Raw genomic sequence first — 25,783 nt, 5'->3', positions numbered from 1 at the left:
AAGATCACAGACCTTTCAAGATACTTCAGAGAAAGCAAAACTTCTATTCAAAGAGCACCAAAAATACTTTCAATGCCTATGTAGAAAGTCTTAACTTTTTCTAGAGGGCTTTCTCAAAATTCAGGCAGTCTTCATCCTTAATTAGTAAAAGAAGCTATTGTCTGTTCTTCTTAATAAGACACTTATCTTCTCAAGCCTAGCAAAGTATTTCTGAACATTGACAAAGTTCCTCAATTTGTATTAATTTTTTTTATATTTTAGCTGTACCCTGAAATAGTAACCAATTATTTCTTCAAACACTCTTACAACACTGGTGCATAAAGTGCTTGTTTATCCAGTAATATCACAAGGATGTTAATAAATTCATCTCTGCATTCAGATGAGATTCCCAAATACTTTGCATCTCAAAAGTAGTTTACATCAAAGTAAACGTGAAAGCTCATGGAAGCGCACAGTTCTTGCAGCAGAATGAGACCCAGACACAGTCCAGATCTCCCACATGGCTATGTCCAACCATAACAACATATCTGAAAACATAACCTGAAATAATCATTCTCATAAAATCACATTCAAGTTATTTGAAGAATAGCCTGTCCATTTCTAAACAGAGTTCTTTGGAAGAAATGGGAGCAATAGTTGTCAGTATTTAGGACTGGGAGCTTGACACACTAACAGAATGAGTGCTCTCTACAAATAGCAAAGCAAGATGAATTGGACTTGCTTATACCCCTGTTAAGGACTGAGGTGAGTTTATTTTATCTCACATTTGCATTGGGGTCAGCGAACAAACCACCATCCCACCAATGAACAGCAATTTGTTAAACTGATGTAGCTTGTCCCTGCTTCAAATCCTTTAAAGCACACGCACTGACCTCAGCATAGAGCACACCCATTCCTTTTGCTCACTCAGGCCTTTCTTCTAGATCAGAAGTCAATTTTCTTGAAGCAGAGGCCACAAGCACAAGAGGATCTGTGCTGTGAGGAAGTTAACTAACAAATCTGTGAATGCTATTTCCCCTCATCTAAAATCCCAACTCCTACCTTTGTTCACCAGGTCTGATATTCAGTGGGAATAAAAAGGCATCTACGAGATACACCGTGAGCAACACAAAGCTGTTTTATTCACCTTTCAAAACATAAAAGAAAATCAGATCTACTGCTTTGGTTTAGCTTTTATATACATAATGCATCACACTGTGCACAGAGATGGTACACATGCTGCCTTCTGGCTTGTTTTCTTTTTCTTTTTAATAGCAAGGTGCAAGTTATCTTCTGAAACACTTAGCATATTCCCAGTTGACAGAGGTAGGGGTTTCCCCAAGTACTGCTTAAACTATCTTGACATTTCATATAATTAAATCAGCGACTAGAGAGTAAGCATTTAAGCTATCATATTATCCCAGCTTCACATATATGAAAATAATTGCATTATCTCCCAAATCAAGGAAAGACAGAAGTAGACTGGTTCAAACGTAGTATTAGAACTATAAATGGTTATAATTTCATTAATCACCATTTCTGCACCGGTGCTGAGAATGAATTGCTCCTTGATGTTCCATCATGCCAAATGCGGTACCAAACACTCATGATTACACGCTTCCTCCCCAGAAGAGCTTACACTGAATGTTTCTTTGTTCAAACAAGTATATGAATTTGTCATGCGTATAATTAAATCTGCTCTTTCAGAGGGGGCCCAATCCTGCAAAAATATGTCTATTAACAGCTTCTGCAAGCTTACTTGCCTGTAAAGCAAGACTAGAGCCCCAACAGAAATAGATGGGATTAAAGGCAGGCATTCAGTAAACTTAAATTTGTTTATTTTAGACAGCCAGGCCTACTTTGTCTAGATAATCTACCAGATTTATTTTCTTGAAATTTAAATTATACTCCTGAAAAGAATGGGAAGAACAGTTTTGGACAAATAAGCTTCCTTTTCCATCTCTGGCAAGACTTACACGAGCCCGAGATCATAGAATCATAAAATGCCTTAAGTTGGAAGGAAGCCTTAATGGACTCAGTGACCTTTCAGGGTCCCTTCCAACTCAAACCATTCTATGGTTCTATGATCTTGAGCTCATGTAAGTCTTGCTTGTCTCTTCCCTGCGAAGAGCAAAACCTAATAGCTTACATACCCAAATTTGTGTATTAATTGCACTTCTTTGAATGTCTCTCAACTGTATTCAAACAGCAAGTAATGATGATTTTTCTTCCTGCAATGCTCGAAACAAATTAAAGCCCCAAAACTCAGCAAGTCTTTTGACCTCTCATGTTTATTATATATGCCATTTACAGTAATATTAAAGCAAAAGGAAGAGGACTGGATAATTTCAAAGAACTCTCCAGATGTCACAAGGACACCGACTGCATGGAAGCACCTGCACTAAGCTGGTGCCGCTCTTCTTATCTCCCTCCTTTTTTCTTCATAACTCATAATAAATAGCTACAATTCATCATCATTTCATCATTTTCAGACCTGGCTGCCTATCTCAATACTCTGAATGGAACAATTATCGTAACAGTTAAAAATGCTGGCAGGCAGACTAGACCTAAACGTGCTTCTACTTCAAGGAAGAGATGCAAACCAGCCAGATGCAGACTGAAGGCCTACAGTCACATCAGCATGGTGTGCTCATGCCCAACAGCTCTGCCTATATTAGCATACAAACAGTAATGAACTATAATCAACCCGAACCACACAATGTGACCATAGTGATGGGACTTGTCAGTCAGATTGACAGCTGGACTTGATCAGAGAAACACAGAATCATTAAGGCCAGAAAAGACCTCTAAGACCATATAGGCTGTCAACCCATCACCACCATGCCCACTAAACCATATCCTTCAATGCCACATCACCATGTTTCTTAAGCATCTCCAGGGACGGTGACTCTCCACCTCCCTGGGCAGCCTGTTTAGCCTCACCCTTCTTTTGAAGAACATTTTAACTAATATCCAACCTGAACCTACTCTGGAGCAACTTAAAACAATTACTTCTTGTTCTAGAGAGGTCCTGTTATCTTCATCCTTTCTTCCTCTCTTCATCACATTTTCAGATAGCACCCAATCTTCCTTGAGCAACGTTACAAGTGAGATAGGACCTCTTTCATTTCTGAACCAACAGATATTTTTAGTACTTTTCTAGAAAGAAAATGATGATCCTAAACATCTTATCCAACCTAGACGATCCTATGAATTAGCCACTTCAGTAGCTGAAGAAGAATGAAATGCGAGCTAAGAGTTGTACGCGCTGCTGTTTCTTAGAAGAACCCTCCAGCAAAGTGCACAAAGTGACTAATACTTGTTCCAGTAAGCCACTTAAACTTCCATTTTATTCTCTCCAGGGGGAAAGACGAATTTGCAACACAGTGCTTTGCTTCAGTTGAGTACTTAGCACTCATCTGGCTTCCTTAAGACATAACAAATGCTGCTGAGCATATTGATAACCAAAATCAATAGTCTTAAAAATAAAAATGCCTCTCTTCCCCCTCCTCTTGCTATGGAACAGCAGGGCAGGGATAGAAGGGACAACCCTAAAGCTCCATTTTCTATAGATATCTTTGAAAGAAGAGCATATTTTTGTATCACATCAATTATACTGGGAAAAAAAATTATAGCGATTCCCTCCTGAGGAAATACTGGCAGAACAGATCGTGTGTACTATTTTCTCAGACTTTGCTTTAACAAACAGCATCATCACAACAGCCCATCTTAATCATCAGTAAGATTCTTTCCATATCTTCTTTTCCAAAGGACAGCATGACTCACCTTACTCTATTTACACTACCTGGCCGTATGTAGTAGGAAAGCACAAGATGTAAAACTTCACCAGGAATACAAAGGAATGGATATCTACACCAGAAGCTTAATGGAGAAGGGATGATGGAGGCAACTATAATTTGTATTTTCCAATCTGTTCTGGTCACTTATGTTGACATAAATACTAAGTTTTCATTCTCCTACTTACTGCTTTCTGGACAGTGGCCTTTTGAAGAAACTGCTTTTCCCACTCAAAGCTACACCCAAATTTTCATGCTTGAGCTGTAAAGCAAAAGCAACAAGGTTCCCAGAAAGTGAACATCTCTGGTTCTGTTCTCCGTTTTAAATCTATAAAATATAGAAGGTTTCATGCTTGAGATACAATTTGTTTACCAATGCTTACTCTTGATATGAGACAAAAGATGACAGAGAGGGAAGATAGGACACATTGCAACAGCACCTGACCCCACTACAATCTTTACGATTACAGAGCTCCAAAAGCAACAAGTCTTGCTCTAATTTTGTCTTTTTCTCTGTTTCCCATTAACACCCTCAGGCAAATTCATGTCTGCATCATGCCAAACAATATGCAAACATTTATTCATCTTGCCACATGATGCTCACTCTCACTTTCTGAACCACTAATTCAGGCTAACATCACATTACACACAGAAGGTGAGGCCTGAGAATTTTTAGCAGCCACACTTTGTTATTCCAGCATTAAGGAGGAAAAGTAACCTGGGGAGAATCAGAGCAAGAAAAACTAAATGTGAAGGAATGAAACTTAATGGATAAATTGGGTAATACTTCAGGGAGCATTTCTCAATGGTGAGATAGACTGCGCTGTGAATTAATCCCTCTGGAAAAGCAGCTGAAGGTTGAGGATGAAGAATATATAGAAGTGCTCAGATTACTTCAGTGGGAATGGCCCACATGGCTTCTCCTGGCCATGAAAATGCCTTAACTTGAAAAATTCTAGTACTTGTCCCAACACCTGCTGTCACAGCCATGCCATCAGGCTTCATTTACGGTCTTGCAGAACTCAAGAAGAACCTGGTACCACCATGATAATGGAACGAGCACACACAATGCTCAGCATCTTGACAGGACACCATAAGCTGCATCATGTTTTCCGAACTACTGTGTTTTTAATTATCCTTAAGATGCAGAATGACTCAAGTCCACCAGCAACAGATTTAGTGGCTAACAAAAATAGCACATGTTCGTATGAATATCAAAACTGATATCAATGGTTATGACCCTTCTGCAGTGTTGAAGTGGCTTTGGGAGCCATTTATCCTGGCAGTCCCATGGCTTTCAAACCAAACACTGCATGTTTCCCCTAAAACCAGATAAATTAGGTGTCTGGTCCCTCCTGTCAGAGACAAACTTATGTAATAAGCTGGCTCATGGTGGGGTGGTGGGCTTACTAGAGCACAGACAATTTCTTATTTTGCTCTATGCAGGGATAGAGGAAGGGATAGAGTCCACCCTCTGTAGGTTTGTGGATGATACAAAACTGGGAGGAGTGGTTGACACCTCAGAAGTCTGTGCTGTCATTCCGACAGACCTGGGCAGACTGAGAGGAACCAAATCACAGAATGGTCTGAGTTGGAAGGGACCTTTAAGATAATCTAGTTCCAATTCCCCTGCTGTAGACAGGGACATCTCCCACTAGACCAGGCTGCTCTAAGTCCCATAAAGCCTGGGTTGGAACGCCTTCAGGGTGGTGGCATCCACAAGTAAAGAATTTCTTCCTAATATCCTCTTCCAGTTCAAAACCATTTCCCCTTGTCCTGTTGATACATGCCCTTATAAGAAGTCTCTCCCCATCTTTCCTGTAGGTCCCCTTCAAGTATTGGAAGGCTGCTATAAAGCTCCCCCAGAATCTTCTCCAGGCTGAAAAGCTTCATCTTTCTCAGCCTGTCTGCACAGGGGAGGTGTTCCAGCCTCTGATCACTTTTGTGACCCTCCTCTGACTGGATCCAACAAATCCAGGTCCTCTTCGTGTTGAAGGCTCCAGATCTGGATTCAGTACTCCAGGTGGGGTCTCCCAAGAGCAGAGTAGTGGGGCAGAATCACCTCCTTTGACCTCCTTGTCATGCTTCTCATGATGCAACCCAGGATATGGTTGGCCTTTTGGGTGGCAAGCACACATTGCCAGCTCATGTTGAAACTTTCATCAACTGATACGCCCAAATCCTACTCCTCAGGACAGCTTCCAAGCCACACTCGGCCCAAACTGTATCTGTTCTTTGGATTCCCTTGACCCTGGTGCAAGGGCTTGAACATTATGAGGCTCAAAAAGGGCAAGTGCAGTGTCCTGCACCTGAGAAGGAATAATGGCAGGTGTTGGTACAGGCTAGGGACTCAAACGTTGAAAAGGAGCTCTTCAAAGAAGAACCTGGGGGTCCTGGTGGACAACAGGTTGGCCATGAGACAGCAGTGTGCATTTGTGGCCAAGCAGGCCAATGGTATCATGGGGTGCATTATAAAGAGTGTGGACAGCACGTCGAGGAAGTGATCCTCCCTCTCTACCTTGCCCTGGTGAGGTCAATCTGGAACGCTGTGTCAAGTTCTGGGCTCACCAGTTCAAGAAAGATGTTGCTCCTACCTGAAATAGGTAGAAGTGAGCAAAGACTTGCTCAGAAGTATGCACAATCAAGTGTTCAATGACTGGATATTCAAAGGAGATAAATCAGCATTTGCTACAAACTCTGAGGAAGCTGATACAGACAAGATTCATTTTCAAGGAAAAAAAAGGAAGAAGAAAAGATCAATAAATGCATATACTCTGACCATTCCCAACAGTATGAGCAAAGCAGCGGACATTCAGCAGTGCTCTCCCTGGGCAAACTTCTGGAGAAACAGAAGCTGCACAACGTTCTCAGCACTGTAAATTCAGCTCAAACATTAAAAAGCCATTAGAAATGGATAATGAAATTAAGAAGTGGAAAGCTAATAGGAACCACTGCGTGGAAGGAGCCCTGCTGGTGCTCAGCAATGTGGCCAGCTGAGCACCGACAAAGAACAAATTGAGTGTTAGGAGGAGGGACATAAAGCAAGCACCACAGCTCTGCTTGGCAGGAGAAATGTAATAGATTCTGTCTCAGAGATGTATCAGCATCTGTGGCTCTTAAATTACGGAGGAAGGCAGAGGGGAGCAAAGCTTTTAGCACTCAAAGCAAAATCTGCGACAAGACCTTTATGATGATGAAACGCACTTGGGAAAGGGAGAATTAACAGGATGCAAAATGTCCAGCAGGAGGCTGGGCAACCCAGTCTTTCTCTTGCTCTTTATCAGCCTTGAGATCCTCAAAAGCCTGCCTGTTCTTTCAGTACGATGTGCCATTTCCTCCTTCTCCGTTGCCCAGTTTGGCAGCTTGAAAACTTAGAAATATTTCTTTGTGGTTTTCATAATCACAGTGAGATCCTCAATATGCTTAAAAATTACAATAGAAAGACTAATGTGTAATATGGGTTACCAACATCATTAGGGAAAGAAGCACTGCTCCAGTTTCTGCCCAGAAATGGTGAGGGAGGTGCTATAAGGGCTGAGGTATAATCCTGGGATATATAAGTCTTCACATTTGCACTAAACAACAGAATAAATCCAGTTTTTACATCTCCCACTCCCTCCTTTCCTTTCCTTTCATTACGAAAGAAAAGACGACTCTTAATGCAAAATGGAGACCCTAGATATTTTCAAATTGTCAATCCAGTCAAGAGATATATGTCTTTCCCAGCTGACCAAGCATGCATGCAACTTTTTCAGGGAGGTTGCAGAATCTCCTCCTTGGAGAACTTCAGAAAACACGTGAACGTGGCCCTGGGCACTCTGCTCTGGGTGTCCTTGCTTTAGCAGGGGTTGAACCACATGGACCCAGTGGTCCCTTCCAGCCAAAATCATTCTGTGATCCTATGGAGGAATAACTTACACCATGGAGTAAACACAATGTTTTGGCTTTTATGTTATTGTATCGGCTCCAAGCTGAAGCAGAAGCGTATAGGAGACATATAGGGACAGATCTTACTCTCTTTCCTCCATTCACCAAACCAGACAGCAAATCTCAGCTGAACACCAGAGATTCTTAAAGGCAGCTGGTTAAGTAATCACCTATTCAAAACAGTTTGTCTTCAGTGACATTTCAAAACGCTTCTTAAATCTAATTTAAGCTCCACATCAAACAGCAGCTTAACCATCTCATCCTTCCCTTCAACCATGCAAACAGCAAATCAAGGAAGAGTCATTTCACATCTTTTTCTGTACCAGGGTCTCCCTAACAAAAGCAACGCTTGCACTCTCACTCACCCATTACAAGGGTGTTTACTCCAGAGGACAGCACTACACTAAGAAGCATAGAAATGATATTATTCACCTTAAGAGTGGGAAAACAAACAAGCAAGCAAACTCATTTACTCTTTAAAATGCACGTGGAACAGTTCAAAAAGTGTAGTTTGGTCCACATCTACCACACTACACAATAGTAAACAGCAGCCATCCTTGGCATAGAACAAGGATGCTGTTAGACTGCGGAGCTAAAAACCCATGCAGACCTTTCTGTCAAAGCCTAATCAGGACCTTGAGAGTGAAATAATTAACACAAACCAAACAGCAGGCATTTCTGACGCTACAAGGGTGAAGCAGCAGCATCTTCCAGTCTCACACAAGGTAGCTCACATGTAAAGAAAGGTGTTAAGAGCCTACAATATTAATTAAGAGTTCGAGATTTAAGGCAGGACATCAGACATGCTTGCTCTATTATGATCTACTGGTGTGTGTCTGCTCCAGAATTAAGAGCAATTATGTCACTTCATATGCAAGGACATATCAAGCACCATTTCACACTCCGCTGGGTCCTTTCTTCTCCAGATTCAACAAGAAGTTGACCTTGAAGCACTACTTCACATGATGGTCAGTATTTGATCCTGCATGAAAGGCAATCATCAGGAATACCACAAGCTCGTGTTTAAATTAACACCCTGCTCTGTCACACAATGGTCTTATTTTCTCATTAGCAAAATAAATGTGCGCCAAACCTTACTCATCAAATCTTAAATTCACAGAACCATTTGAGTTGGAAGGGACCCTTAAAGATCATCTAGTCCAACACTGTTGCAGTGAACAGAGACATCTACAGCTCATTACATCTACTTTAAAAGGGGTTATAACTTCACTTTGGTCTGTCCTTAGTTACTGCAAAGAAATTAAAGTATGCACACAAGCCAAGCTGCTCCTCCTCCCCTCTTCTTCTGTCTTGAGAATGACAATTCAATTTCCCAGTGTTTTTAATATCTTTCCCGCCCTATGGGGATATGCCCATCCCCTACATCTTTCCCCCAGTCCCCATTCCTTTCACACACACAGCACTGATGGTAAATCCTTTCTATATCTCCTTGTGAATGCTCCGGTAGGGCTCATAAAGTGCTACCACATAAATCTCCGGCAAAGGCGCAGTCTCCTTCATTACTCATTGATAAGCCCCCAAACAGAAACTCCAAGCACATCTGTAGAAGACTTTTGTTTTTATCTCATCCTTAAATGTACAGAATGCTTTTCGATATACATGTTTTTTGTGTTGTGGTTTTAATGCGTTTTTTTAATACCGGGTTGCCCTTCCAAAACACCTTCAGCAGAGAATTGAGCAATACCTTCAGAAAACTTTCCCCTAAACTAAACTTTTCCCAAGACAGTACAGGTATAATATAAGAGCTGAACCAGCAGACTCCATCAGAAATTCATGTGTTTTGACACCTGCCTCAAGGAGATATGGAGAAGCTGCAAAACTCAAAAATAGAAACTACAGGAAACTACACAAAACCTACATGGTCCTTCAAAGGTTCTGTTTTTAGGAGTTTTTAATATCCTGAAACAGATGGGTCTCATTCTCCTTAAGTATTTACCATTACAATTGTTTATATTCTTCACAGAGTCATAGTTTGTGATTCTTTGTGCTTGGATGAAAAGTTTCTCACATTGACAGGCATCTAGAGATTTCAATGAACCACTCTGGACCCACCAAACCAAACAACTCCCTAACAGTTATATCCCAAAGCATGAAAATTAAACTATCCATGTGGCTTAATTTTAGCCCATGTGAATCCAAAGTTTTCTGTTGTAGGGGGCCTCATGCGTGCAAGTTAGAGGGAAAAACAAGCTGTCCAAAAACATACTGAAGTTTTGCCATCTATTTCCTGAACTGCTCTGCACCAGCTCATCTTGCCCTTTCTTGATGCTTGAACGTAAAATCTTAGAGCTCCTGCATCATATTGTCTATTAGGAAAAAATTCTTCTCACAGAGAGTAGTGAGGTATTGCAACAGGCTGCCCAGGGCAGTGGTGGAGTCACCATCCCTGGAGATGTTCAAGAAACGTGGAGATGCGTCACTGAGGGACATGGGAAATGGGCGTGGTGGTGGTGGGTGGACAGCTGGACTAGATGATCTCGGATGTGTTTTTCAACCATAATGATTCTATGGTTCTCTATCACCACCTTTGTGATCATGGCCACCCTTGACACCACCAAGCTGGTGATCTTGCACTTGGCTACTACTTGCCCTCCCTGTGATTCCACAATGAAAAGGCACCAAAATCCCCATTACTGACCTTCTGCCGACTGTTCTGACTTCCACCTTGAACTGGTGATAACCACATTTTCAAAGAAAAAGAGCTAAAAAAACCCTAAATTGTGGTGTCTCCAATTACCAGTAGTCATTCTACCTTAACTTTGATACAGTTAGGACTGAAAACATCCTCCTTAAAAAAACACAAAGCATTCAGCTTGCCAGAACATCCAAATGAAGAATTAGTTTCAGGATACCCCTAAAGCACTGAACTCTAAAGATTAGTTATCGTGTAACAGGAAAAGAAAAAATAAGAGCTGCAAAAGAGCTTCTTCTTTAGAGCACAATGACCTTCATGCCTTTATTTTTAAATGATAGTAGCTCCCAGTCCATTGATGCTCACTTCTCCCAGAAGACACAGCCAATATCCTGATCTATTTTTTGATCTTCTAAATCTGGGTGCAGACAGAGGAAGCCATGCTAAATCAGAATGGAATGCCTTTACACATCACAGTTCAGCAACCAGCACTGCAATATGGAAACTCTGGTTTTGTCCCAAGTTTGCACTAAATAATTATTTCTCAGTGCTTGGGTCCTCTATAACCAAGTTATATACGTGGCTTCTGCTGCAAAGCCTTTCATCCACAACAAGGTGTTTCAATAAACCATGGATGAGATAAAACTGATCTTGGCCACTGGGGGTCATTAAAAGGCCTGATAGAGCCTCCTCCCAGGAATCGAAATCTCTCTCATACTGGATTCTCACATCTTCCTTCTGTTCATCAGGACCTCTGTATTGCAACCTGACAGGACCAGCAAGAAACTGAATCACTTTCGTTTTCCTGCTCTCTGTAGAGATTCCCTTTCTTTCCCTGCTTAACTTAGAAGATATGATGCATTCACTTCAATTGTTGATTAACGCCCAAATATCATCCTAGGTAATTCAATACGCCTTTAAAAAGAATTAGAGAATAAATTTAACAGTATGCAAAATCTCCAGACACTTCTGCTGCCTTCCTAGCCATACTCCCATGTACCTGAAAATTTCAGACCTACTATAGTTCTCCACATACATGGAAGCAAGTACAGTGATGAGCCGAGCATAGGTTCATAGGTTCATAAGGTTGGAAAGGACCTACAAGATCATCTAGTCCAACCATCCTTCTATCACTATCCCTACCCAACTACTAAATCAAATCCCTTAGCACCTCATCTAAACGCTTCTTGAACAGCGCTAGGGATGGTGCCTCACCCACCTCCCTAGGCAGGCCATTCCAGTGCCTGACCACTCTTTCAGAAAAAAAATGTTTCCTCAGGTCTAATCTAAATCTTCCCCGGCGCAACTTGTGGCCATTCCCTCTCGTCCTGTCGTTATTTATCAGGGAGAAGAGGCCCACCCCCTCCTCACCACAACCCCCCTTCAGGAAGTGGTAGAGTGCAATAAGGTCTCCTCTGAGCCTCCTCTTCTCCAGACTAAACAATCCCAGCTCCCTCAGCCGCTCCTCATAAGACTTGTGCTCCAGGCCCCTCACCAGTTTTGTTGCCCTTCTCTGAACACGCTCCAGGGCCTCAATGCCCTTCTTGTAGTGAGGGGCTCAAAACTGAACACAGTACTCGAGGTGCGGCCGAAGTACTTCTACATAGCTTCTCACAAGGGACTGAAGATAACCCTTTTCCATGCTGACAAAGCAAGGTGCACAAGAAGATTCTGTATTCGTTGAAGGTTATCCAGTGAATCGTGGTCACAGTGTAAATGTGAAATCACAAGTCAACCAACTAGCCAGTAAACACTACATTAGCATTTCTTGACAGTTTCATGAGAAATAATCATGACAATCTTGCCTAAAATGACTGTCTCTGGAAGGTAGCAATAGCCATATCACAGAATCACTTGAGTTGAAAGGGACCCTTAAAGGTCACCTAGTCCAACTCCCTGCACTGAACAGGGATGCTTATAGCTGCATCAGATTACTCCAAGTCCCATCCAGCCAGATCTTGAACATCTCCAAGGATGGGGCATACAGCACCTCTCTAAGCAACCAGTACCTCACCATTCTTATTGTAAAATAACTTTTTCTTTATATCCAGTCAAAATTTCCCTTTTTCTCCTTCAGAAGGTAGACAAAGAAGAAAATCTATCTCATTCCCTATCCAAAAGAATACCAAGGACACAAGGAAAAATCTTCAAGGGACTGCCCTAACATATCCCCACACAAGGCACAACATGGGACAATCCATCTAAGCCTACGAACGATGGTCCCTATCTTGGCTCAGAAGATGAAACGGACTGACGAACACGACTGCTCATTTCAGTGAGGGGAAGCGTTTTTCTTGAAGGTTGAGGACATCAGCACCCACTCCTCCGAACAGCTTCAGCTCAGAGACAGAGCTGGTTCCAGGAAATTGGAGATTAATGGTTGGGTTTGAGCACAAAGTTTTTCTGCAGTGCGCACCAACAGGGAGGCAAACATAAACATGCTTGTGCCAAAGCACGAGAAGTATTTATACAGCACTGTAAAACAATGTCATTGCCTTCGCTTAGGGAAGCCAGGCCAAGAAAAGCAGCACAGGCAAGGGAGGAGAAAGAGCTTGAGAGAAGGGGGAGAAAATAATAGAACGATATTTTAAATAAGTAAAAGTTGATGGTTTGGGGGAAAAACAAAACAAAACAGAACAAAAACAGAAAGCTGAGTTTCTGCTGTGCCTAAAATGATGGCTATGGAGGGAGATGGGGGGATTTTTAGAAATGAGAAACAGATAGATGGTAAGTCAAGCACAAGACCCAGCATTTCTCACCAAAAGCATGCCAGCTTTGTATTTAGCCAAGAAAAGGAAATCACAGCACACTACAGAAGCACTGCTCTAGCAGCCCAGGAGAAAGATTCCCTGCTGCCAGCAGGGAATCCCTTCTGCCTGACTCACAGCCACCAGGATCCAAATGTCAAGGAGGAGAGAAGACACCGAGAGTACTCAGAAGGCTTTTGATTATTGCAGAGAGGCACTGTCCCTGCATACTGCGATGCTGAAATGCTGGGCTGCTCCTTGTCTTGTTCTGGTTCAGCTCTGAAGAGATTTGAGATGGGCCTGGAAGAAGTGAAATGCTACAGCAAAGCAGAGATGGACCAAAGAACAAAAGATGTTCCGCCAGACATCCTCTGGATACAAAATATTCAACTCTGCTCTCTGGGAAGTTCTGTCTCCTTGACAGAAGCTGTTTTGTTTTTGCAACAGTGGCAGTTTTTCTTATTAATCTTGTACATAAGCATGATTCTTTTTCTCACTGTCAGGATAATAACAAGGCTTGGTTTCTTCTCCTCCACCACCAGTGAGCAGTAAGTGTGAAAACATCACGAAGAAAAGAAAATCTCTGTGAAAATCCTGTTAACAAACCCAAAATTAAAATGAAAAAATGAAAAAACACGGTTTGTTTTAACAGAAAGACTCTAAAAGCAGAGGTGGGAAATAACAGTAAAACTTAAAATTCCAAATTATGTTTCAAAAGCATACTTGCATATGTGTACACATATACAATACATGTACAGTCCTTATATGCACATATACATACATATATGCACATATGTAAGGGATATGCATGTATACATATTAATATATATATCCATCTTCTATATAGTTATCTTTTTTTTCCATTATTAGATCCTAACTTGGTATTTTCTGTGTGTTGCTCAAAAGCACAGTCAGGTTAATGTCTGTTTGGTAAAGCAGTGCAGTAAGAAAAGACGATCATTTCTCCTTCCAAACCTGTTCAATCTTTTACAGTGCCTGAAATAAATCTGAAATACTGACTACTACAGGACTGCAATAATGTGGGGTTGTTTTTTTTTTTGCTGCTTTCTGTCATAAACCCAAGCTCTTTGCGAACTGTACCTCAAAGAAAACCCTCTTTATGAGTCTGCACTTCCTAACTTTTTACAGAAGTGAAAAACAAGAATGATAACAAAAAAAGAGGTGGGAGGAACAAGTGGGGGAAAGCAGTACAGAAATCTTGTTTTGCTCAGCTCATCACTGCAGCTGTCCCCATATATGTGGACAGGTAGAATCACAGAATCATTGAACCATTTGAGTTGGAAGGGCCCTTTCAAGGACATGCAGTCTAACTCACAAGCACTGTACGTCTGAAATTTTCAGGCAACCAGGATTGACTATCCTTGTTCAAAACCTCTTATTTTGGGAACAGGATTCCCAATGGTCTTGCTTAAGCATAGCTTCATATAAAACAGCCCCATTTCCTACAAAAGTCAACTGCCACATGCTAATCCCAAACCAAAAAGACAGTTTTACGAAACAGATCTTCTTCATAAAGCTTTTAGTCCCTCTACTTCAGCAACTGTGTCTCTATTTCTGTTTCTGTGTCATTATTATGAGGGGAGAAGCTATAAACGATAAACAGCAATTCTGCAGCATACTTCAGTGTGCTTCTGCTGTTCACTAAGAAACAGAGCAAAGTATTCTGGAACAAAATACAATTCCAAACCCAATCAAATCAGGTCAGTGCACATAGTCTGCTCAACAGGCATTTGTATCCACATCTACAGGAAGATCTTTGCCTCTCTGGAAACCCACAAACAAATCTTCCTGGGTGAAGCTTTCAAACCAACAAATGGTCAAATCACATAAATATTCTTGAGTTCTGAAACCTATTTCAGAACCAAGTGAATTAGGAGCTCTCAGGTGTGATTGGTGATAAAAAAAGGGCTTGGTTGAAGGACCATATTTCAAGAGATCCTTAGAAGCCTTCCAGAGCGCAAATGGGCCCTGAATTATCCATTCCCACCTCCCTCTCTGCATCATCAAGTACCTGCAGACCTGTGAAATGTGACCTTAAAAGCATTTCTGAAAATGGGATGTAGGTTTTAGAAATCTCACTGAGAATATTTTAAAGGGTTTCATCCTTGGACTCTTTAACACCTTTATCAGTGACAAATATGATGGGATCAAGTGCATCCTCATCAAGTTTGCTGATGACACCAGGCTAAGCAGTGCAGTTGATACCACAGAACAAAGGGATGCCATCCAGAGTGACCTTGACAGGCTTGAAAGGTCTGTTTTCTCAACAACCATGTCAACTAATGAGGTCAAGTGCAAAGTATTGCATTCAGACTGGGACAATCCCAGCTATAAGTACAGACTGGGAGAAGAGTTCCTTGAGAGTAACCTCGCTGAGAAGGACTTAAAGGTCCCGGTAGATGAAAGACTTAACATGAGACAGCAGTGTTCACTTGCAGCCAACAGTAAGAAGAGGATATTTAGATTAGGTTAGGTGCTGGCATAGGCTACTCAGAGAGGCTGTGGATGCCCCATCCTCGGAGGTGCTCAATGCCAGGCTGGACAGGGCAATGAGCAACCTGATCTAGCCCTTCATCTAGCAGTTGTCACACCTACCTGTGGCAGAGGGTCAGAACTAGATAATCTTGGAGGCCCTTTCCAACCTGGTGATTCTGTGATTCTTAATCGGTACCATAATCCCAACGCAAAACACAAGAATTATCTGCTGTATTTCTCCTACTGTGTGTTGCAGTTAATTTCCATTAAAAATATTGTACAATATAAAAATTTCTTCTCATAAAGAGTGGTAATACATTGACACAGGTTGTCCAGGGAGGTGGTGGAGTCACCATCCCTGGAGGTGCTCAAGAAACATTAAGATACGGCACTAAGGGACATGTTTTAGTGGTCATGGAAATGATGGGTTGAAAGTTGGGCCAGATCATCTTAGTCATCTTTTCCAAACTTAATTATTCTATGATTCTATGATTTCGCTTTCTAGGCCCTTCACCATCTTTATTGCTCTCCTTTGGATGCACTCTAAGAGTTTTATGTTCTCACACTGAAATGCAAAGAACACCCCAAAGCCTACTTCCTCTCACCCTACACATTTCGAAGGTGATCTTTTTGGTGCCACATCTGAGTCCCACCTGCTTTGAAAGCAGCTGGCAGCATTATTTCCAAGACGTTCAACCAAGGATTCACATCAGCACATCAGTTCTGCCACTCTTTAGGTGTGTTTTAAGTTCAAAGCGGATGGTGACTGTCACCTGGGAATGACGCTGTGTGCTGCCAAGTGAAGATGTGACACACTGTGCTGGCCACTGTTCTGTTGGCCATCTGGTGAGATGGCAGCGTGCCCAGCTGCTCGGCCTTTGCCAGGGACAAAAGGATCAAGTTTTTCAGATAGGCTAAGCTTGGCTAAAACTTAAAACAGTAGCTCTGCCCCAGGGAGCTCCTCTGTGGTTTGGAAGAATTAAGGACATTTCCCAGAGCCACCAGACATAAGCTTTTCTGTCCACCTTGAAGAAGTGTCAATCTGACCCTGACCTCCTACAATGTGAAAATGCAGGAATTTAAAAAAATATATATACATTATTCAGGTCTAGAAGGCAGGTGCACTGCAGAAAATAATGAAACCACTGCTTGGAATGTCACATTAGAAGGTTGTGAAAGACAGGCTCTATACTTCATAGCTTAAAAACGTGTTACTATGGTTCTACAAGACTGCCTTCATAGAATCATAGAATGGCTTAGCTTGGAAGGGATCTTAAAGACACATCATCGAGCCCCAACCCCCTGAAATGGACAAGCTTGCCAACCACTAGAGATTGGTAACCCTGCCAAGGCACAGAGGTTGGAGCTCGAAGCAAAACAAACAAGAAGTGACTGAGGTCCACTGGTTTGGTATGCCTTCAAGTCTTCAAGACTGGTTCTCCAGCTCTGAAGGCCAAAGGGGCAACACCAGCTCTACATTATTCTCCAACCTCTTCATTCCCAACACAGTCAAGGAAAGAAGTTTAAGGGAAGTTACATCAACCCACTGCAAACTCCAACATGTATGAAAGAAGTCCCACTTTCTTCAAGTGCCTATGCAGACGAAGAAACCATCTGGGAATGAGGGAGAAGAGCATTAATGGAAGACAGCTGCTAAGAGCTGCTAACCATTTCTGCTAAAAGATGAGAAAATAAATGCACATAACAGACAGTGTGACAAGGAACAGGGAGAACATCCCAGAATCATCTTTTATTTTTATCAAGCTGCTGCCAACTGAAGTTATAATAATAATGTAAGTACGGTCATGCTAACGTGAATTGATCAGAACTACAAACACGCTACTAACGCTGAGACAATAGAATGCTGGAAAAGAAATTATATGTGATTAAGAAAATCAATTCGTAAAACATGAATGGGAGTATAAAGCAATATTTTTGGGGTGGTTCTTGGGAGCCACTCAGAGGTATTTTCTCCAAGACAGTATCCTAAAGATATCATCTTGCTTCCTGTCAGAAACACTACTCTTTCTCCAAGATAAGGAGCTAGAGTGTAGGAAAGGGATATATGCAAAAAAGTTTGCCTATTCAAATACTTCATATAAAAATTAAAAATAAATATTCACCTTGTTGGGTTTCTACTGTGCAAATCCAAGGAGCAAAGTTTGTATGCTCTTCTGAGGGATGAGTTCAGGACAGAAGCAGCACAGCCAGCAGCAGATGACAGCAAGTCCTCTGAAGCTGGTGCCATTCTTGCAAAAGCCATCTCTGCTTTAAGGAAATAACCAAGATTTTACTGCAACTCCAGAGTAGTGAGATGAAAAGAAGAAAATCTGCAATCCAGCATTTGCAAACTATTACAGCATGCACTACCAGCTTAGGATTGAAAGATTCCCCATATCTCATATGCTAGCACTGTAGAGCTAACTCATTTTTTCAGCTCATGGATTGAAAATAAGTAGATTTAATTCAAACCTTATAGGGTAACCAGAAGGACAAGCCTTCATGGTGTCTTTTGGAGCAGAATTAAATTTCAGGCTTTGCTTCCACCTAAAATAAGCCTGTGGTTGGATAGCTGTGAAATTCTGGAAAGCTGGCTGTCTGAATCAGAAAGCTCAGGTCTCACGCAAGGTACGACTACACATAGCAACGTTCACCAAGGGGCAATCCTGGCACTTAGATCAGGTGATTCAACAGCACAAAGGATGAGTAAGAGGACAGCATTCAAGTTCCCAGGGAAATACAAGCCAGTGATGCTCACAACTGTGCCTGGAACAATTACGGAGTGGATCCTCCTGGAAGAGATGCTATGGCACATGTAAGAGGTGATCTGAGACAATCAGCAAGGCTTCACCAAAGGCAGATCACACCTGATCTATCTGGTGGCCTTCTGTGATGGAGTGACTGCATCGGTGAACAAAAAAAGGGCAAATGACATTGTCTACCTGGACTTGTGTAAGGCCTTTGACATGGTACCAAATACACCACATCCTTATCTCAAAGTTGGAAACATATGAAGGCTGGACTATTCAGTGGATAAAGGATTGGTTGGATGGTTCTAGCCAAAGAATTGTTAACAATGGTGGAGGCCAGTGACAAGCAGTGTCCCCCAGAATTTCATCTTGGGACCAGTGTTCTTTAACATCTTTATCAATCGCACATATAGTGGGATTGAGCATACCCTCAACAAGTTTGCTGATGACACCAAGCTGAGTGGTGCAGTTGAAGGATGGGATGTCATCTAGAGTGACCTGGACCTTGAAAGGTAAGCCTATATCAACCTAATGAGGTTCAACAAAGCCAATTGAAATGTGTTGCACTTGGGCTGAGGCAATCCCAGATAAGAGTACAGAGTCAGGGATAAGAACTCATTGAGAACAGCTCTGTGGAGAAGAACTTGGGGGTCCTGATGGCTAAAAAGCTGGGTGTGTGCTCACAGCCTGAAAGGCCAACAGTATCCTGAGCTGCATCAGAATTTGACAGGCCATTAAGGAAAAAGAGGTCATTGTCTCCTGCTATTCTGTCTTTATGAGGTCCCATTTGTACTGTCAAAGTACTGTGAACAAATCTGGGGACCCTAGCACAAGGATAATGTGAAGCCTTTGGAGTGGGTCCAGAGAGAGGCCAAGAGGACTCCATTAAAGGACTGGAACACCTCTCTTAGGAAGACAGGCTCAAGGAACTGGTTGCTTGTGAAGCTTGTAGAAGGCTCTAGGGAGATCTCACTGCAGCCTTCCAGTAGTAGAAGAGAGCTTATAAGAAGGAGAAGGATCAACTTTCACTCTTTTACTCAAAGAGTGACGAGGCATGCTGGCACAGGCTGCCAAGAGAAGCTGTGGCCACCTCATCCCTGGAGGTGCTCAAGACCAGGTTGGATGGGGCCTTGGGCAGGCTGATCTAATGGGTGGCAACCAGCCCAGGGCAGGGTGGTTGGAACTAGATGATCTTCAATGTCACCTCCAACCTAAGCCATGCTCTGATTGTGTGATTCTGTGATTCACATTTGCAACCAGTTTTGTACTGTTTTCCTAGCTAAGATCTTTGCTTTTTGTCATCCATGCATAAATCAGCAGGGTTTTGGTTTATTCCTCCTCCTATACACCCCCTCTTCTCTACATTAAGATTAACACACAAATAGGAAAGTGGTTTTATAAATATTACAATCACTTGCAAACCTCAAAACCTCTGCACGGTGATTCTTCCACCCTTCTACAACCACCCACACGACTGGCATTACATTCAGCCACATCTGCAGCTTCTAAAGGTGCTCACAAATCTCGATCACAAATACCCAAGTCTAACAGATATCCAGGACATACCAGCAATATGTACACACATGGAAACTGCAACAGATGCAAAGAACCAGTAATACAATTCAATGGAGAAAAATACAAAAAAAAATCACTGTCACAAAACAGCATTTTTCGACAGTCACCACCATGAGCAAGGCATTTTTGCCACCAATAAACAAGGGTCTGCATGTCAAACTTGAAAAAATCTGCAGCAGCAGAGGTGACCCACTGTCTCACAGCTGCTACGAATGCGCTATTGCTAGAAAAATGTTACCAACACAGTCCATCTTTCATCAGCATGAATGGATGGAAGTCAGAAGCTGTCAAATGCAAAATATACTGCAGGACAGTCCAGCCAAGATTGGCAATGTGCTCCACAGTCTTACACCTGGGGTGAGGTGTAGTGTTATTGTGTTTAAAGAGAAAGTTTGCTTTCTTCTCTGGTCTGACTCTGAAAGCGTGAGCATTCAGCTCAGTCAGCATCATGATGTAGTTAGTGGTCAGAGATGACGGTGTGTCCAGATTCCCTCTGCTGTCATCTGTCACATGGCTACAAAATGTCACAGAATATCATTGGGAAGGTTCAGCCTCTACTGTCATTCCACCAACATCCACCTCTGATGTTGTGGGCCAAAATAATATCACAGAATTGTTTGAGTTGGAAGGGACTTCTAAAGGCCATCTGGTCCAACCACCCCAAAACGAAGAGTGACACCCAGAGATCCACTGAGTGTTCCTTTCCCAGTTTCAGCCTCCTTCTAAATTTACCCCATCCATTTTCAAACAAGCCCTTGAGGGCTATGTTGGGGCAGCACAGCTGCACGTTAATAAAACAGGAGGTATTACTTTCAGAGCAGCCTTCGTACATCCTAATAACCAATTTAAAATCCCTCCTTGCTCCTAAGTGCTTTCCATCTATGCTTAATCAGCCTCACCCCCAGTCTACCCGCTTACATCTGTCAAGCTCTTCCTCACTGTTGAATTTTCATCCCTGCCCAATTCTAGCTGCCAGCATCTGTCTCCAAGCAAACGTCAGCCTGGGAAAGAGTTAGCAATGACATCTCTGGAGTGACAGCATGGATAAAAGCTCTATTCTTCCCTTTCTGTTCAGCTCAACTTCTTTTTGTGTGGCATACATGTTTATGTCAGCTGTGTCCACCCCTCATAATGGATAACAGCGAGTTGGTGTAATTTCTGCAGATAAATACGTTCTTACACATAGGTTTCAGAACAGCAATCCACCACTTTCCTATTTCAGCACCTACATAAATCTCAGTTCCCCATTTGGGGCAGAAGCAAATATTATAAACTCCACTTGGGTCTTCAAAGAGAAAAGAAAAAGCATATACAGAGAGGATACTTAATTATGTTCTAATAGACTAGGCCAGACACATTCTTCATCCTTGAGATTTTAATTAATTACACAACATGAAGAAGCTGGAGGGAAATGGGACAAGAATACTGGGATGTTGAGAGATTTGCACAAGGCAGTGGCAGACTACAACAAGATTTGGATGCATATTACTTCAAGTCTAGAACAGTAAAATTCAGAAGGGCATTTCCTGACTTAGTACAGAAAGTCAGTGGTCTGCAGCTCCTAAGCTCAGTATTTTGAATATCCTTTCAGAAAAGAAAAGTAATATACCTCCCAGCATGTGAGCTTTTACAATGGCTTGATTATTTGAATCATTAAGGTTGGAAAAGACCTCCAAGATGATCTAGTCCAACTGCCAATCCACCACCACTACGCCCACTAAACCATGATCCTCAGTGCTACATATATCCTTTTATAGCCAACCTCCAGGTTTTAGGTACCTACGAGGTCTAAAATTTGTGGTCATAATTTCTAAAACACACACCTTAGCTCTATATTACAGACAAGTAAATAACCACATAATTCCATTTTTAAGGGAGCAGTTGATGAGAAATCTTTCCAACAGAGTACTGTGCAGTAGCCGTGGATGCAGGGGTAACATACAGGCTCCCTATCCATCCAACCACTCATCTCTGCATCTATCTGTACATCAGGCTCACCTACTCAGTGTGACTTCTTTCCTACATAAGAGCACGGTCACTGCAAGTCACACATCCTTTTTTTGATCCAACCTAGAATAGATCAAACTGAATTTAAATAAATACACAAACAGAAATCATGTTCTAGCAAGCTGTAAGGGCAGCAAAAAATACCAATATACTTCCAAAAAATTGGACAGGGAATGGAACAAGGAGTAGATAAACCTGTACCAAAAATGATAGCCTGCTCCTGGATCCTTTTCTAGTGAAATGTTCATCAAATGCAGATAGACATACATACAAGGTGATTGGAAGGCTCCTACTGTTGCACACAACCGAATTCCAACCATAGTCCAGCTTCAGGTAGACTTATTTGTAAGCATGGTGTAAGAAAAATGGTTTCTCATCCAAGCATCTGATATTGCCAAGATGCAAAGCATATGGTGAAAACACATGGGTACCCCCAGAAAATGTAAAGAAGGCTTGCAGCGCTTTCAAGACAGTCACAAAAAGCTTGTTGGTCTTTGCTTTAGAACCCTTGTCTGCTCTGCTATCCCACACAAAGAAGTGCTTTCAGGAGACTGAGAAACAAAGTTATAATTGAAGAACCATTACAGTTGGAAAAGGCCACTGAGATCATCAAGATCAACCATGAACCCATCACCACCATGACAACTCAACCACATCACTCAGAGCCACATCTCCACATTTCCTGAACATTTCCAGGGACGGTGACTTTACCTCCTCCCTGGGAAACATAAATTGGATTGAACTGACAAGATGGAGAAATCCCAGGGGCATCAATGTCCTCTCCAGGTCTAAACAGCTTAAACAACAACCACTACAAGCATTCTGTAAGTGACACTTGAAAGTGGTTCATTGTAGAGAATGAAAGCTTTGGACAAAAGTTTTCCTTGCTCTCGAATGAGCCAAGGAAAAATCACTATTTCTTCCCTCGATCAGAGTAAACAGAAGAAAAAGCACAGAATTACATGAATTCCACTGTCAGGGAGATTGGAACTAGATGATCTTTCAGGTTTCTTCCAACCCAAGCCATTCTATGATGGTATGATTCTCTGCTCCAATGGGTTAAAGCATCCTCCTGGAAAGATGTCCCCAGAGGACAACCTCAGGTTGAATGTTTATGGCCATGTACCCATTAAGGAAACCAGCAGAGATGGACAGAGCTCTGAACACCCTGACTTAGCTGTGTTCACTGCAGGGGGAGTATGAAGAGATTAACTTGGAGGGTCCCTTTGAAATCAAACACATGTATGATTCACCGGATTCTCTATTCTCTCCTAAGATACCCATACCCATATGATAAATAGAGAGCAGATCATCTTCAACTCCTTCTAATTTGCCCGTAATCAAGTGGAAAATAGAGCAAGCTTTTCTGAGAGGATGAAATGTTTAAACGCATTTCCAGCTGAATGCTGCCCGAGGACAAGACTGTGTGTTTGTTTTCTGGTTTTCCACTAAAGATTGGAAGCACTGGCATGTTTTGGTTTTTTTTTTTTACCTGGTTACAATAAAATGGTCTTGGATAACAAAGACTAGCAAATAAAAGCTAGAGAAAAATTAATGAAGTTTATATTTAGCCAAGAGGTTTCTTTATGTTCTGTTATTGTGGTTCTGGTGGGTTGTTTTTTTCAACTGTTATGAGGTGGGTCAGAATATCCCCAAATACTTCATTAAGAGACTGACTTACTCTAATAGTGTTTTCTGTTTTCATTAGTTATATAAATAAATGCATAACCACTTAACTTCCCTGAAATACTGAGATTAGAGCAAAACATTTATTATAATGTTAAAATTGCCTGAAGGGGTAGGGCAGAGGTTTTCAAAACTAACAGTTTCAAAGTTAATTCATGCATCAAAGTTAATCCTCTTGGCAATTCCTTTTGCTATAAAGCATACTGTTCATTATTCTTTAATATATTTTTCTATGTTCATGCTTATTAATTCATTAAATCACTGCTAAGATCTTTACGAACTGGATGTAAAACAGAATTTCCTCAAACTAAAGTAAATTTATCATGTTGGAAGTCTTGCACAATAGCCAAAGAACAATACAAAGCAACTCCTCAGTCGATGTCATAAGAAGTTTTTGAATCTGTCTAGTGGGAGAGATCATCTCAGAATTTTTAGTATTGTTGGACCAGCACTTTATTTCAGGCCAATTAATGCCTTGTTTAATATGACTCTTGAGTCCTCTACCTGTTTTCCAGTAAATTCAAGAAAATAAGACAGGACTCAAAATTAAGAAGTGAAAATCAGTCATTAAGATTCACGTAAACTTTTTACAGAACGTTTGAGAAGCCACTTTATTTCTAGAGCTGTATAAAATGAACAAGTACAACTTACTTTACAGACCAGGTGGTAACTTTGAAGTACTATCTGTGAATTATCTATGAAAGTCAGACAAAAGCTGCTACAGATAGAAGCATTTTAACTCTATCCTTCCACTCTACATTTGATGGGGCTTCATCCCAAACACATACTTTATTTACATTTCTGAACGTTACCAAGACAAAATGTAATCATTCAGAATGAAAGTTTTTAATTCGAGGGTGGAAAACCACAAAACATACACACCCCAACAAAATAAATAGATAGATAGATAGATAGATAGATAGATAGATAGATAGATAGATAGATAGATAGATAGATAAAACCCTTAATGTTGCATAGCTGTTCTAAATTTTTGAGTCTCCCTAAGTTATTCTACTTTTTTCTATAACTGTTAGCTCTTTCCTTCTTCATATATCGCTGAAGAGAAGGAAGCTCAAGCTCATGATGGGCCCCTCATGCTTCAGGGAGGAACAGTTGCTATGATCCAATTTACAGCATCTTCCACACCATCTCCATAGCTCAGTACTTTGCAACAACAAAGAGTTTCAACGTTCCTTTAACAAAGCATCGCAAGTATTGAAAGTCCCTTGGGAAGCTAATGCTAAAACACAGCAGCACTCAGGTCTCAATAAAGCAAAAGCATTAACCACCTGCTTAATGTTAATTAACCTAAGGAGACTCCTTGTGTATTTAGGAGGCTGTTGAGTGCTTCAGTGCATTCCAAGATCAAGATGCAAAGCTGGTGGAGGATTTCTTCTCATGCTCTTGGATCTGCAACCGTGGTCATAATGCTGGGTTGTACACCAGGTTTTTCCTGCCAGCGCCAACCTACCGAAGTGTCCATGATTGGTGAGATCATCTCCCAGCCATGTATCATGTGAACTCTGCATGTTCATAGAATCACAGAAGAGTCTGAGTTGGAAGAGACCCTTAAAGGCCATCCAGTTCAACTTCCCTGCAATTAACAAGGACATATTTACAGCTATATCCGGGTGGTCGGAGCCCTGTCCAGCCTGATCCTGAATGTATTCATGGCCAAGGCACCCACCAATCTCTGACAAACCTGTTACAGTGCCTCACCACTCTTCTAGTAAAAAACGCACACGCAATCTACATCTTGTTTGTTTTAATTTGAAACCATTTCCCTTTGTCCCTTTCGCCATACTGGAGGCAACAATGAAGCTTAAGAAGCATTTTTAAGTAAGAAATGTTTTCCAAAACTGCTAGGTGAAGGGCAAAATAGAATTAGGAAGACACAGAGAGGTCAGGAAGACAGCTCAGCCATTACAGGGAAGGGCAAAGAAAATTACAGATCTAGTTCCATGAAAAAATATTAGCACAAGTTATGTAACAATCAATTGCTAAGTTTCAAAATGATAATTAGGTGATAAATACCCTGCAAATGCTGCCAAGCTGCATAGACCAATCTGATTTTATTCTTTGACAAGACAAGCCAACCTAGCAAAGAAAGAATATGCTCCATGAGCTATTTATCTCGAGAACAACCGTGGTCAGTGACTCACGTGA

General features: G+C 41.5%; 1 protein-coding gene across 1 annotated transcript in view; it reads right to left on the bottom strand.

Moving 5' to 3' along the window:
• TSNARE1 (t-SNARE domain containing 1) overlaps positions 1-25,783 on the bottom strand; it is a 484,781-nt gene that overhangs the window by 351,225 nt on the left and 107,773 nt on the right. The window lies entirely within an intron of this gene.

Source organism: Cyrtonyx montezumae, unplaced genomic scaffold (assembly GCF_038088225.1).
Source record: "Cyrtonyx montezumae isolate F1298 unplaced genomic scaffold, pur_monq_1.0 scaffold_8, whole genome shotgun sequence".
NCBI lineage: Eukaryota > Metazoa > Chordata > Aves > Galliformes > Odontophoridae > Cyrtonyx > Cyrtonyx montezumae.
The sequence above is the reverse complement of the archived record's forward strand: the minus strand, read 5'-3'. Positions and strand labels throughout refer to the sequence as shown.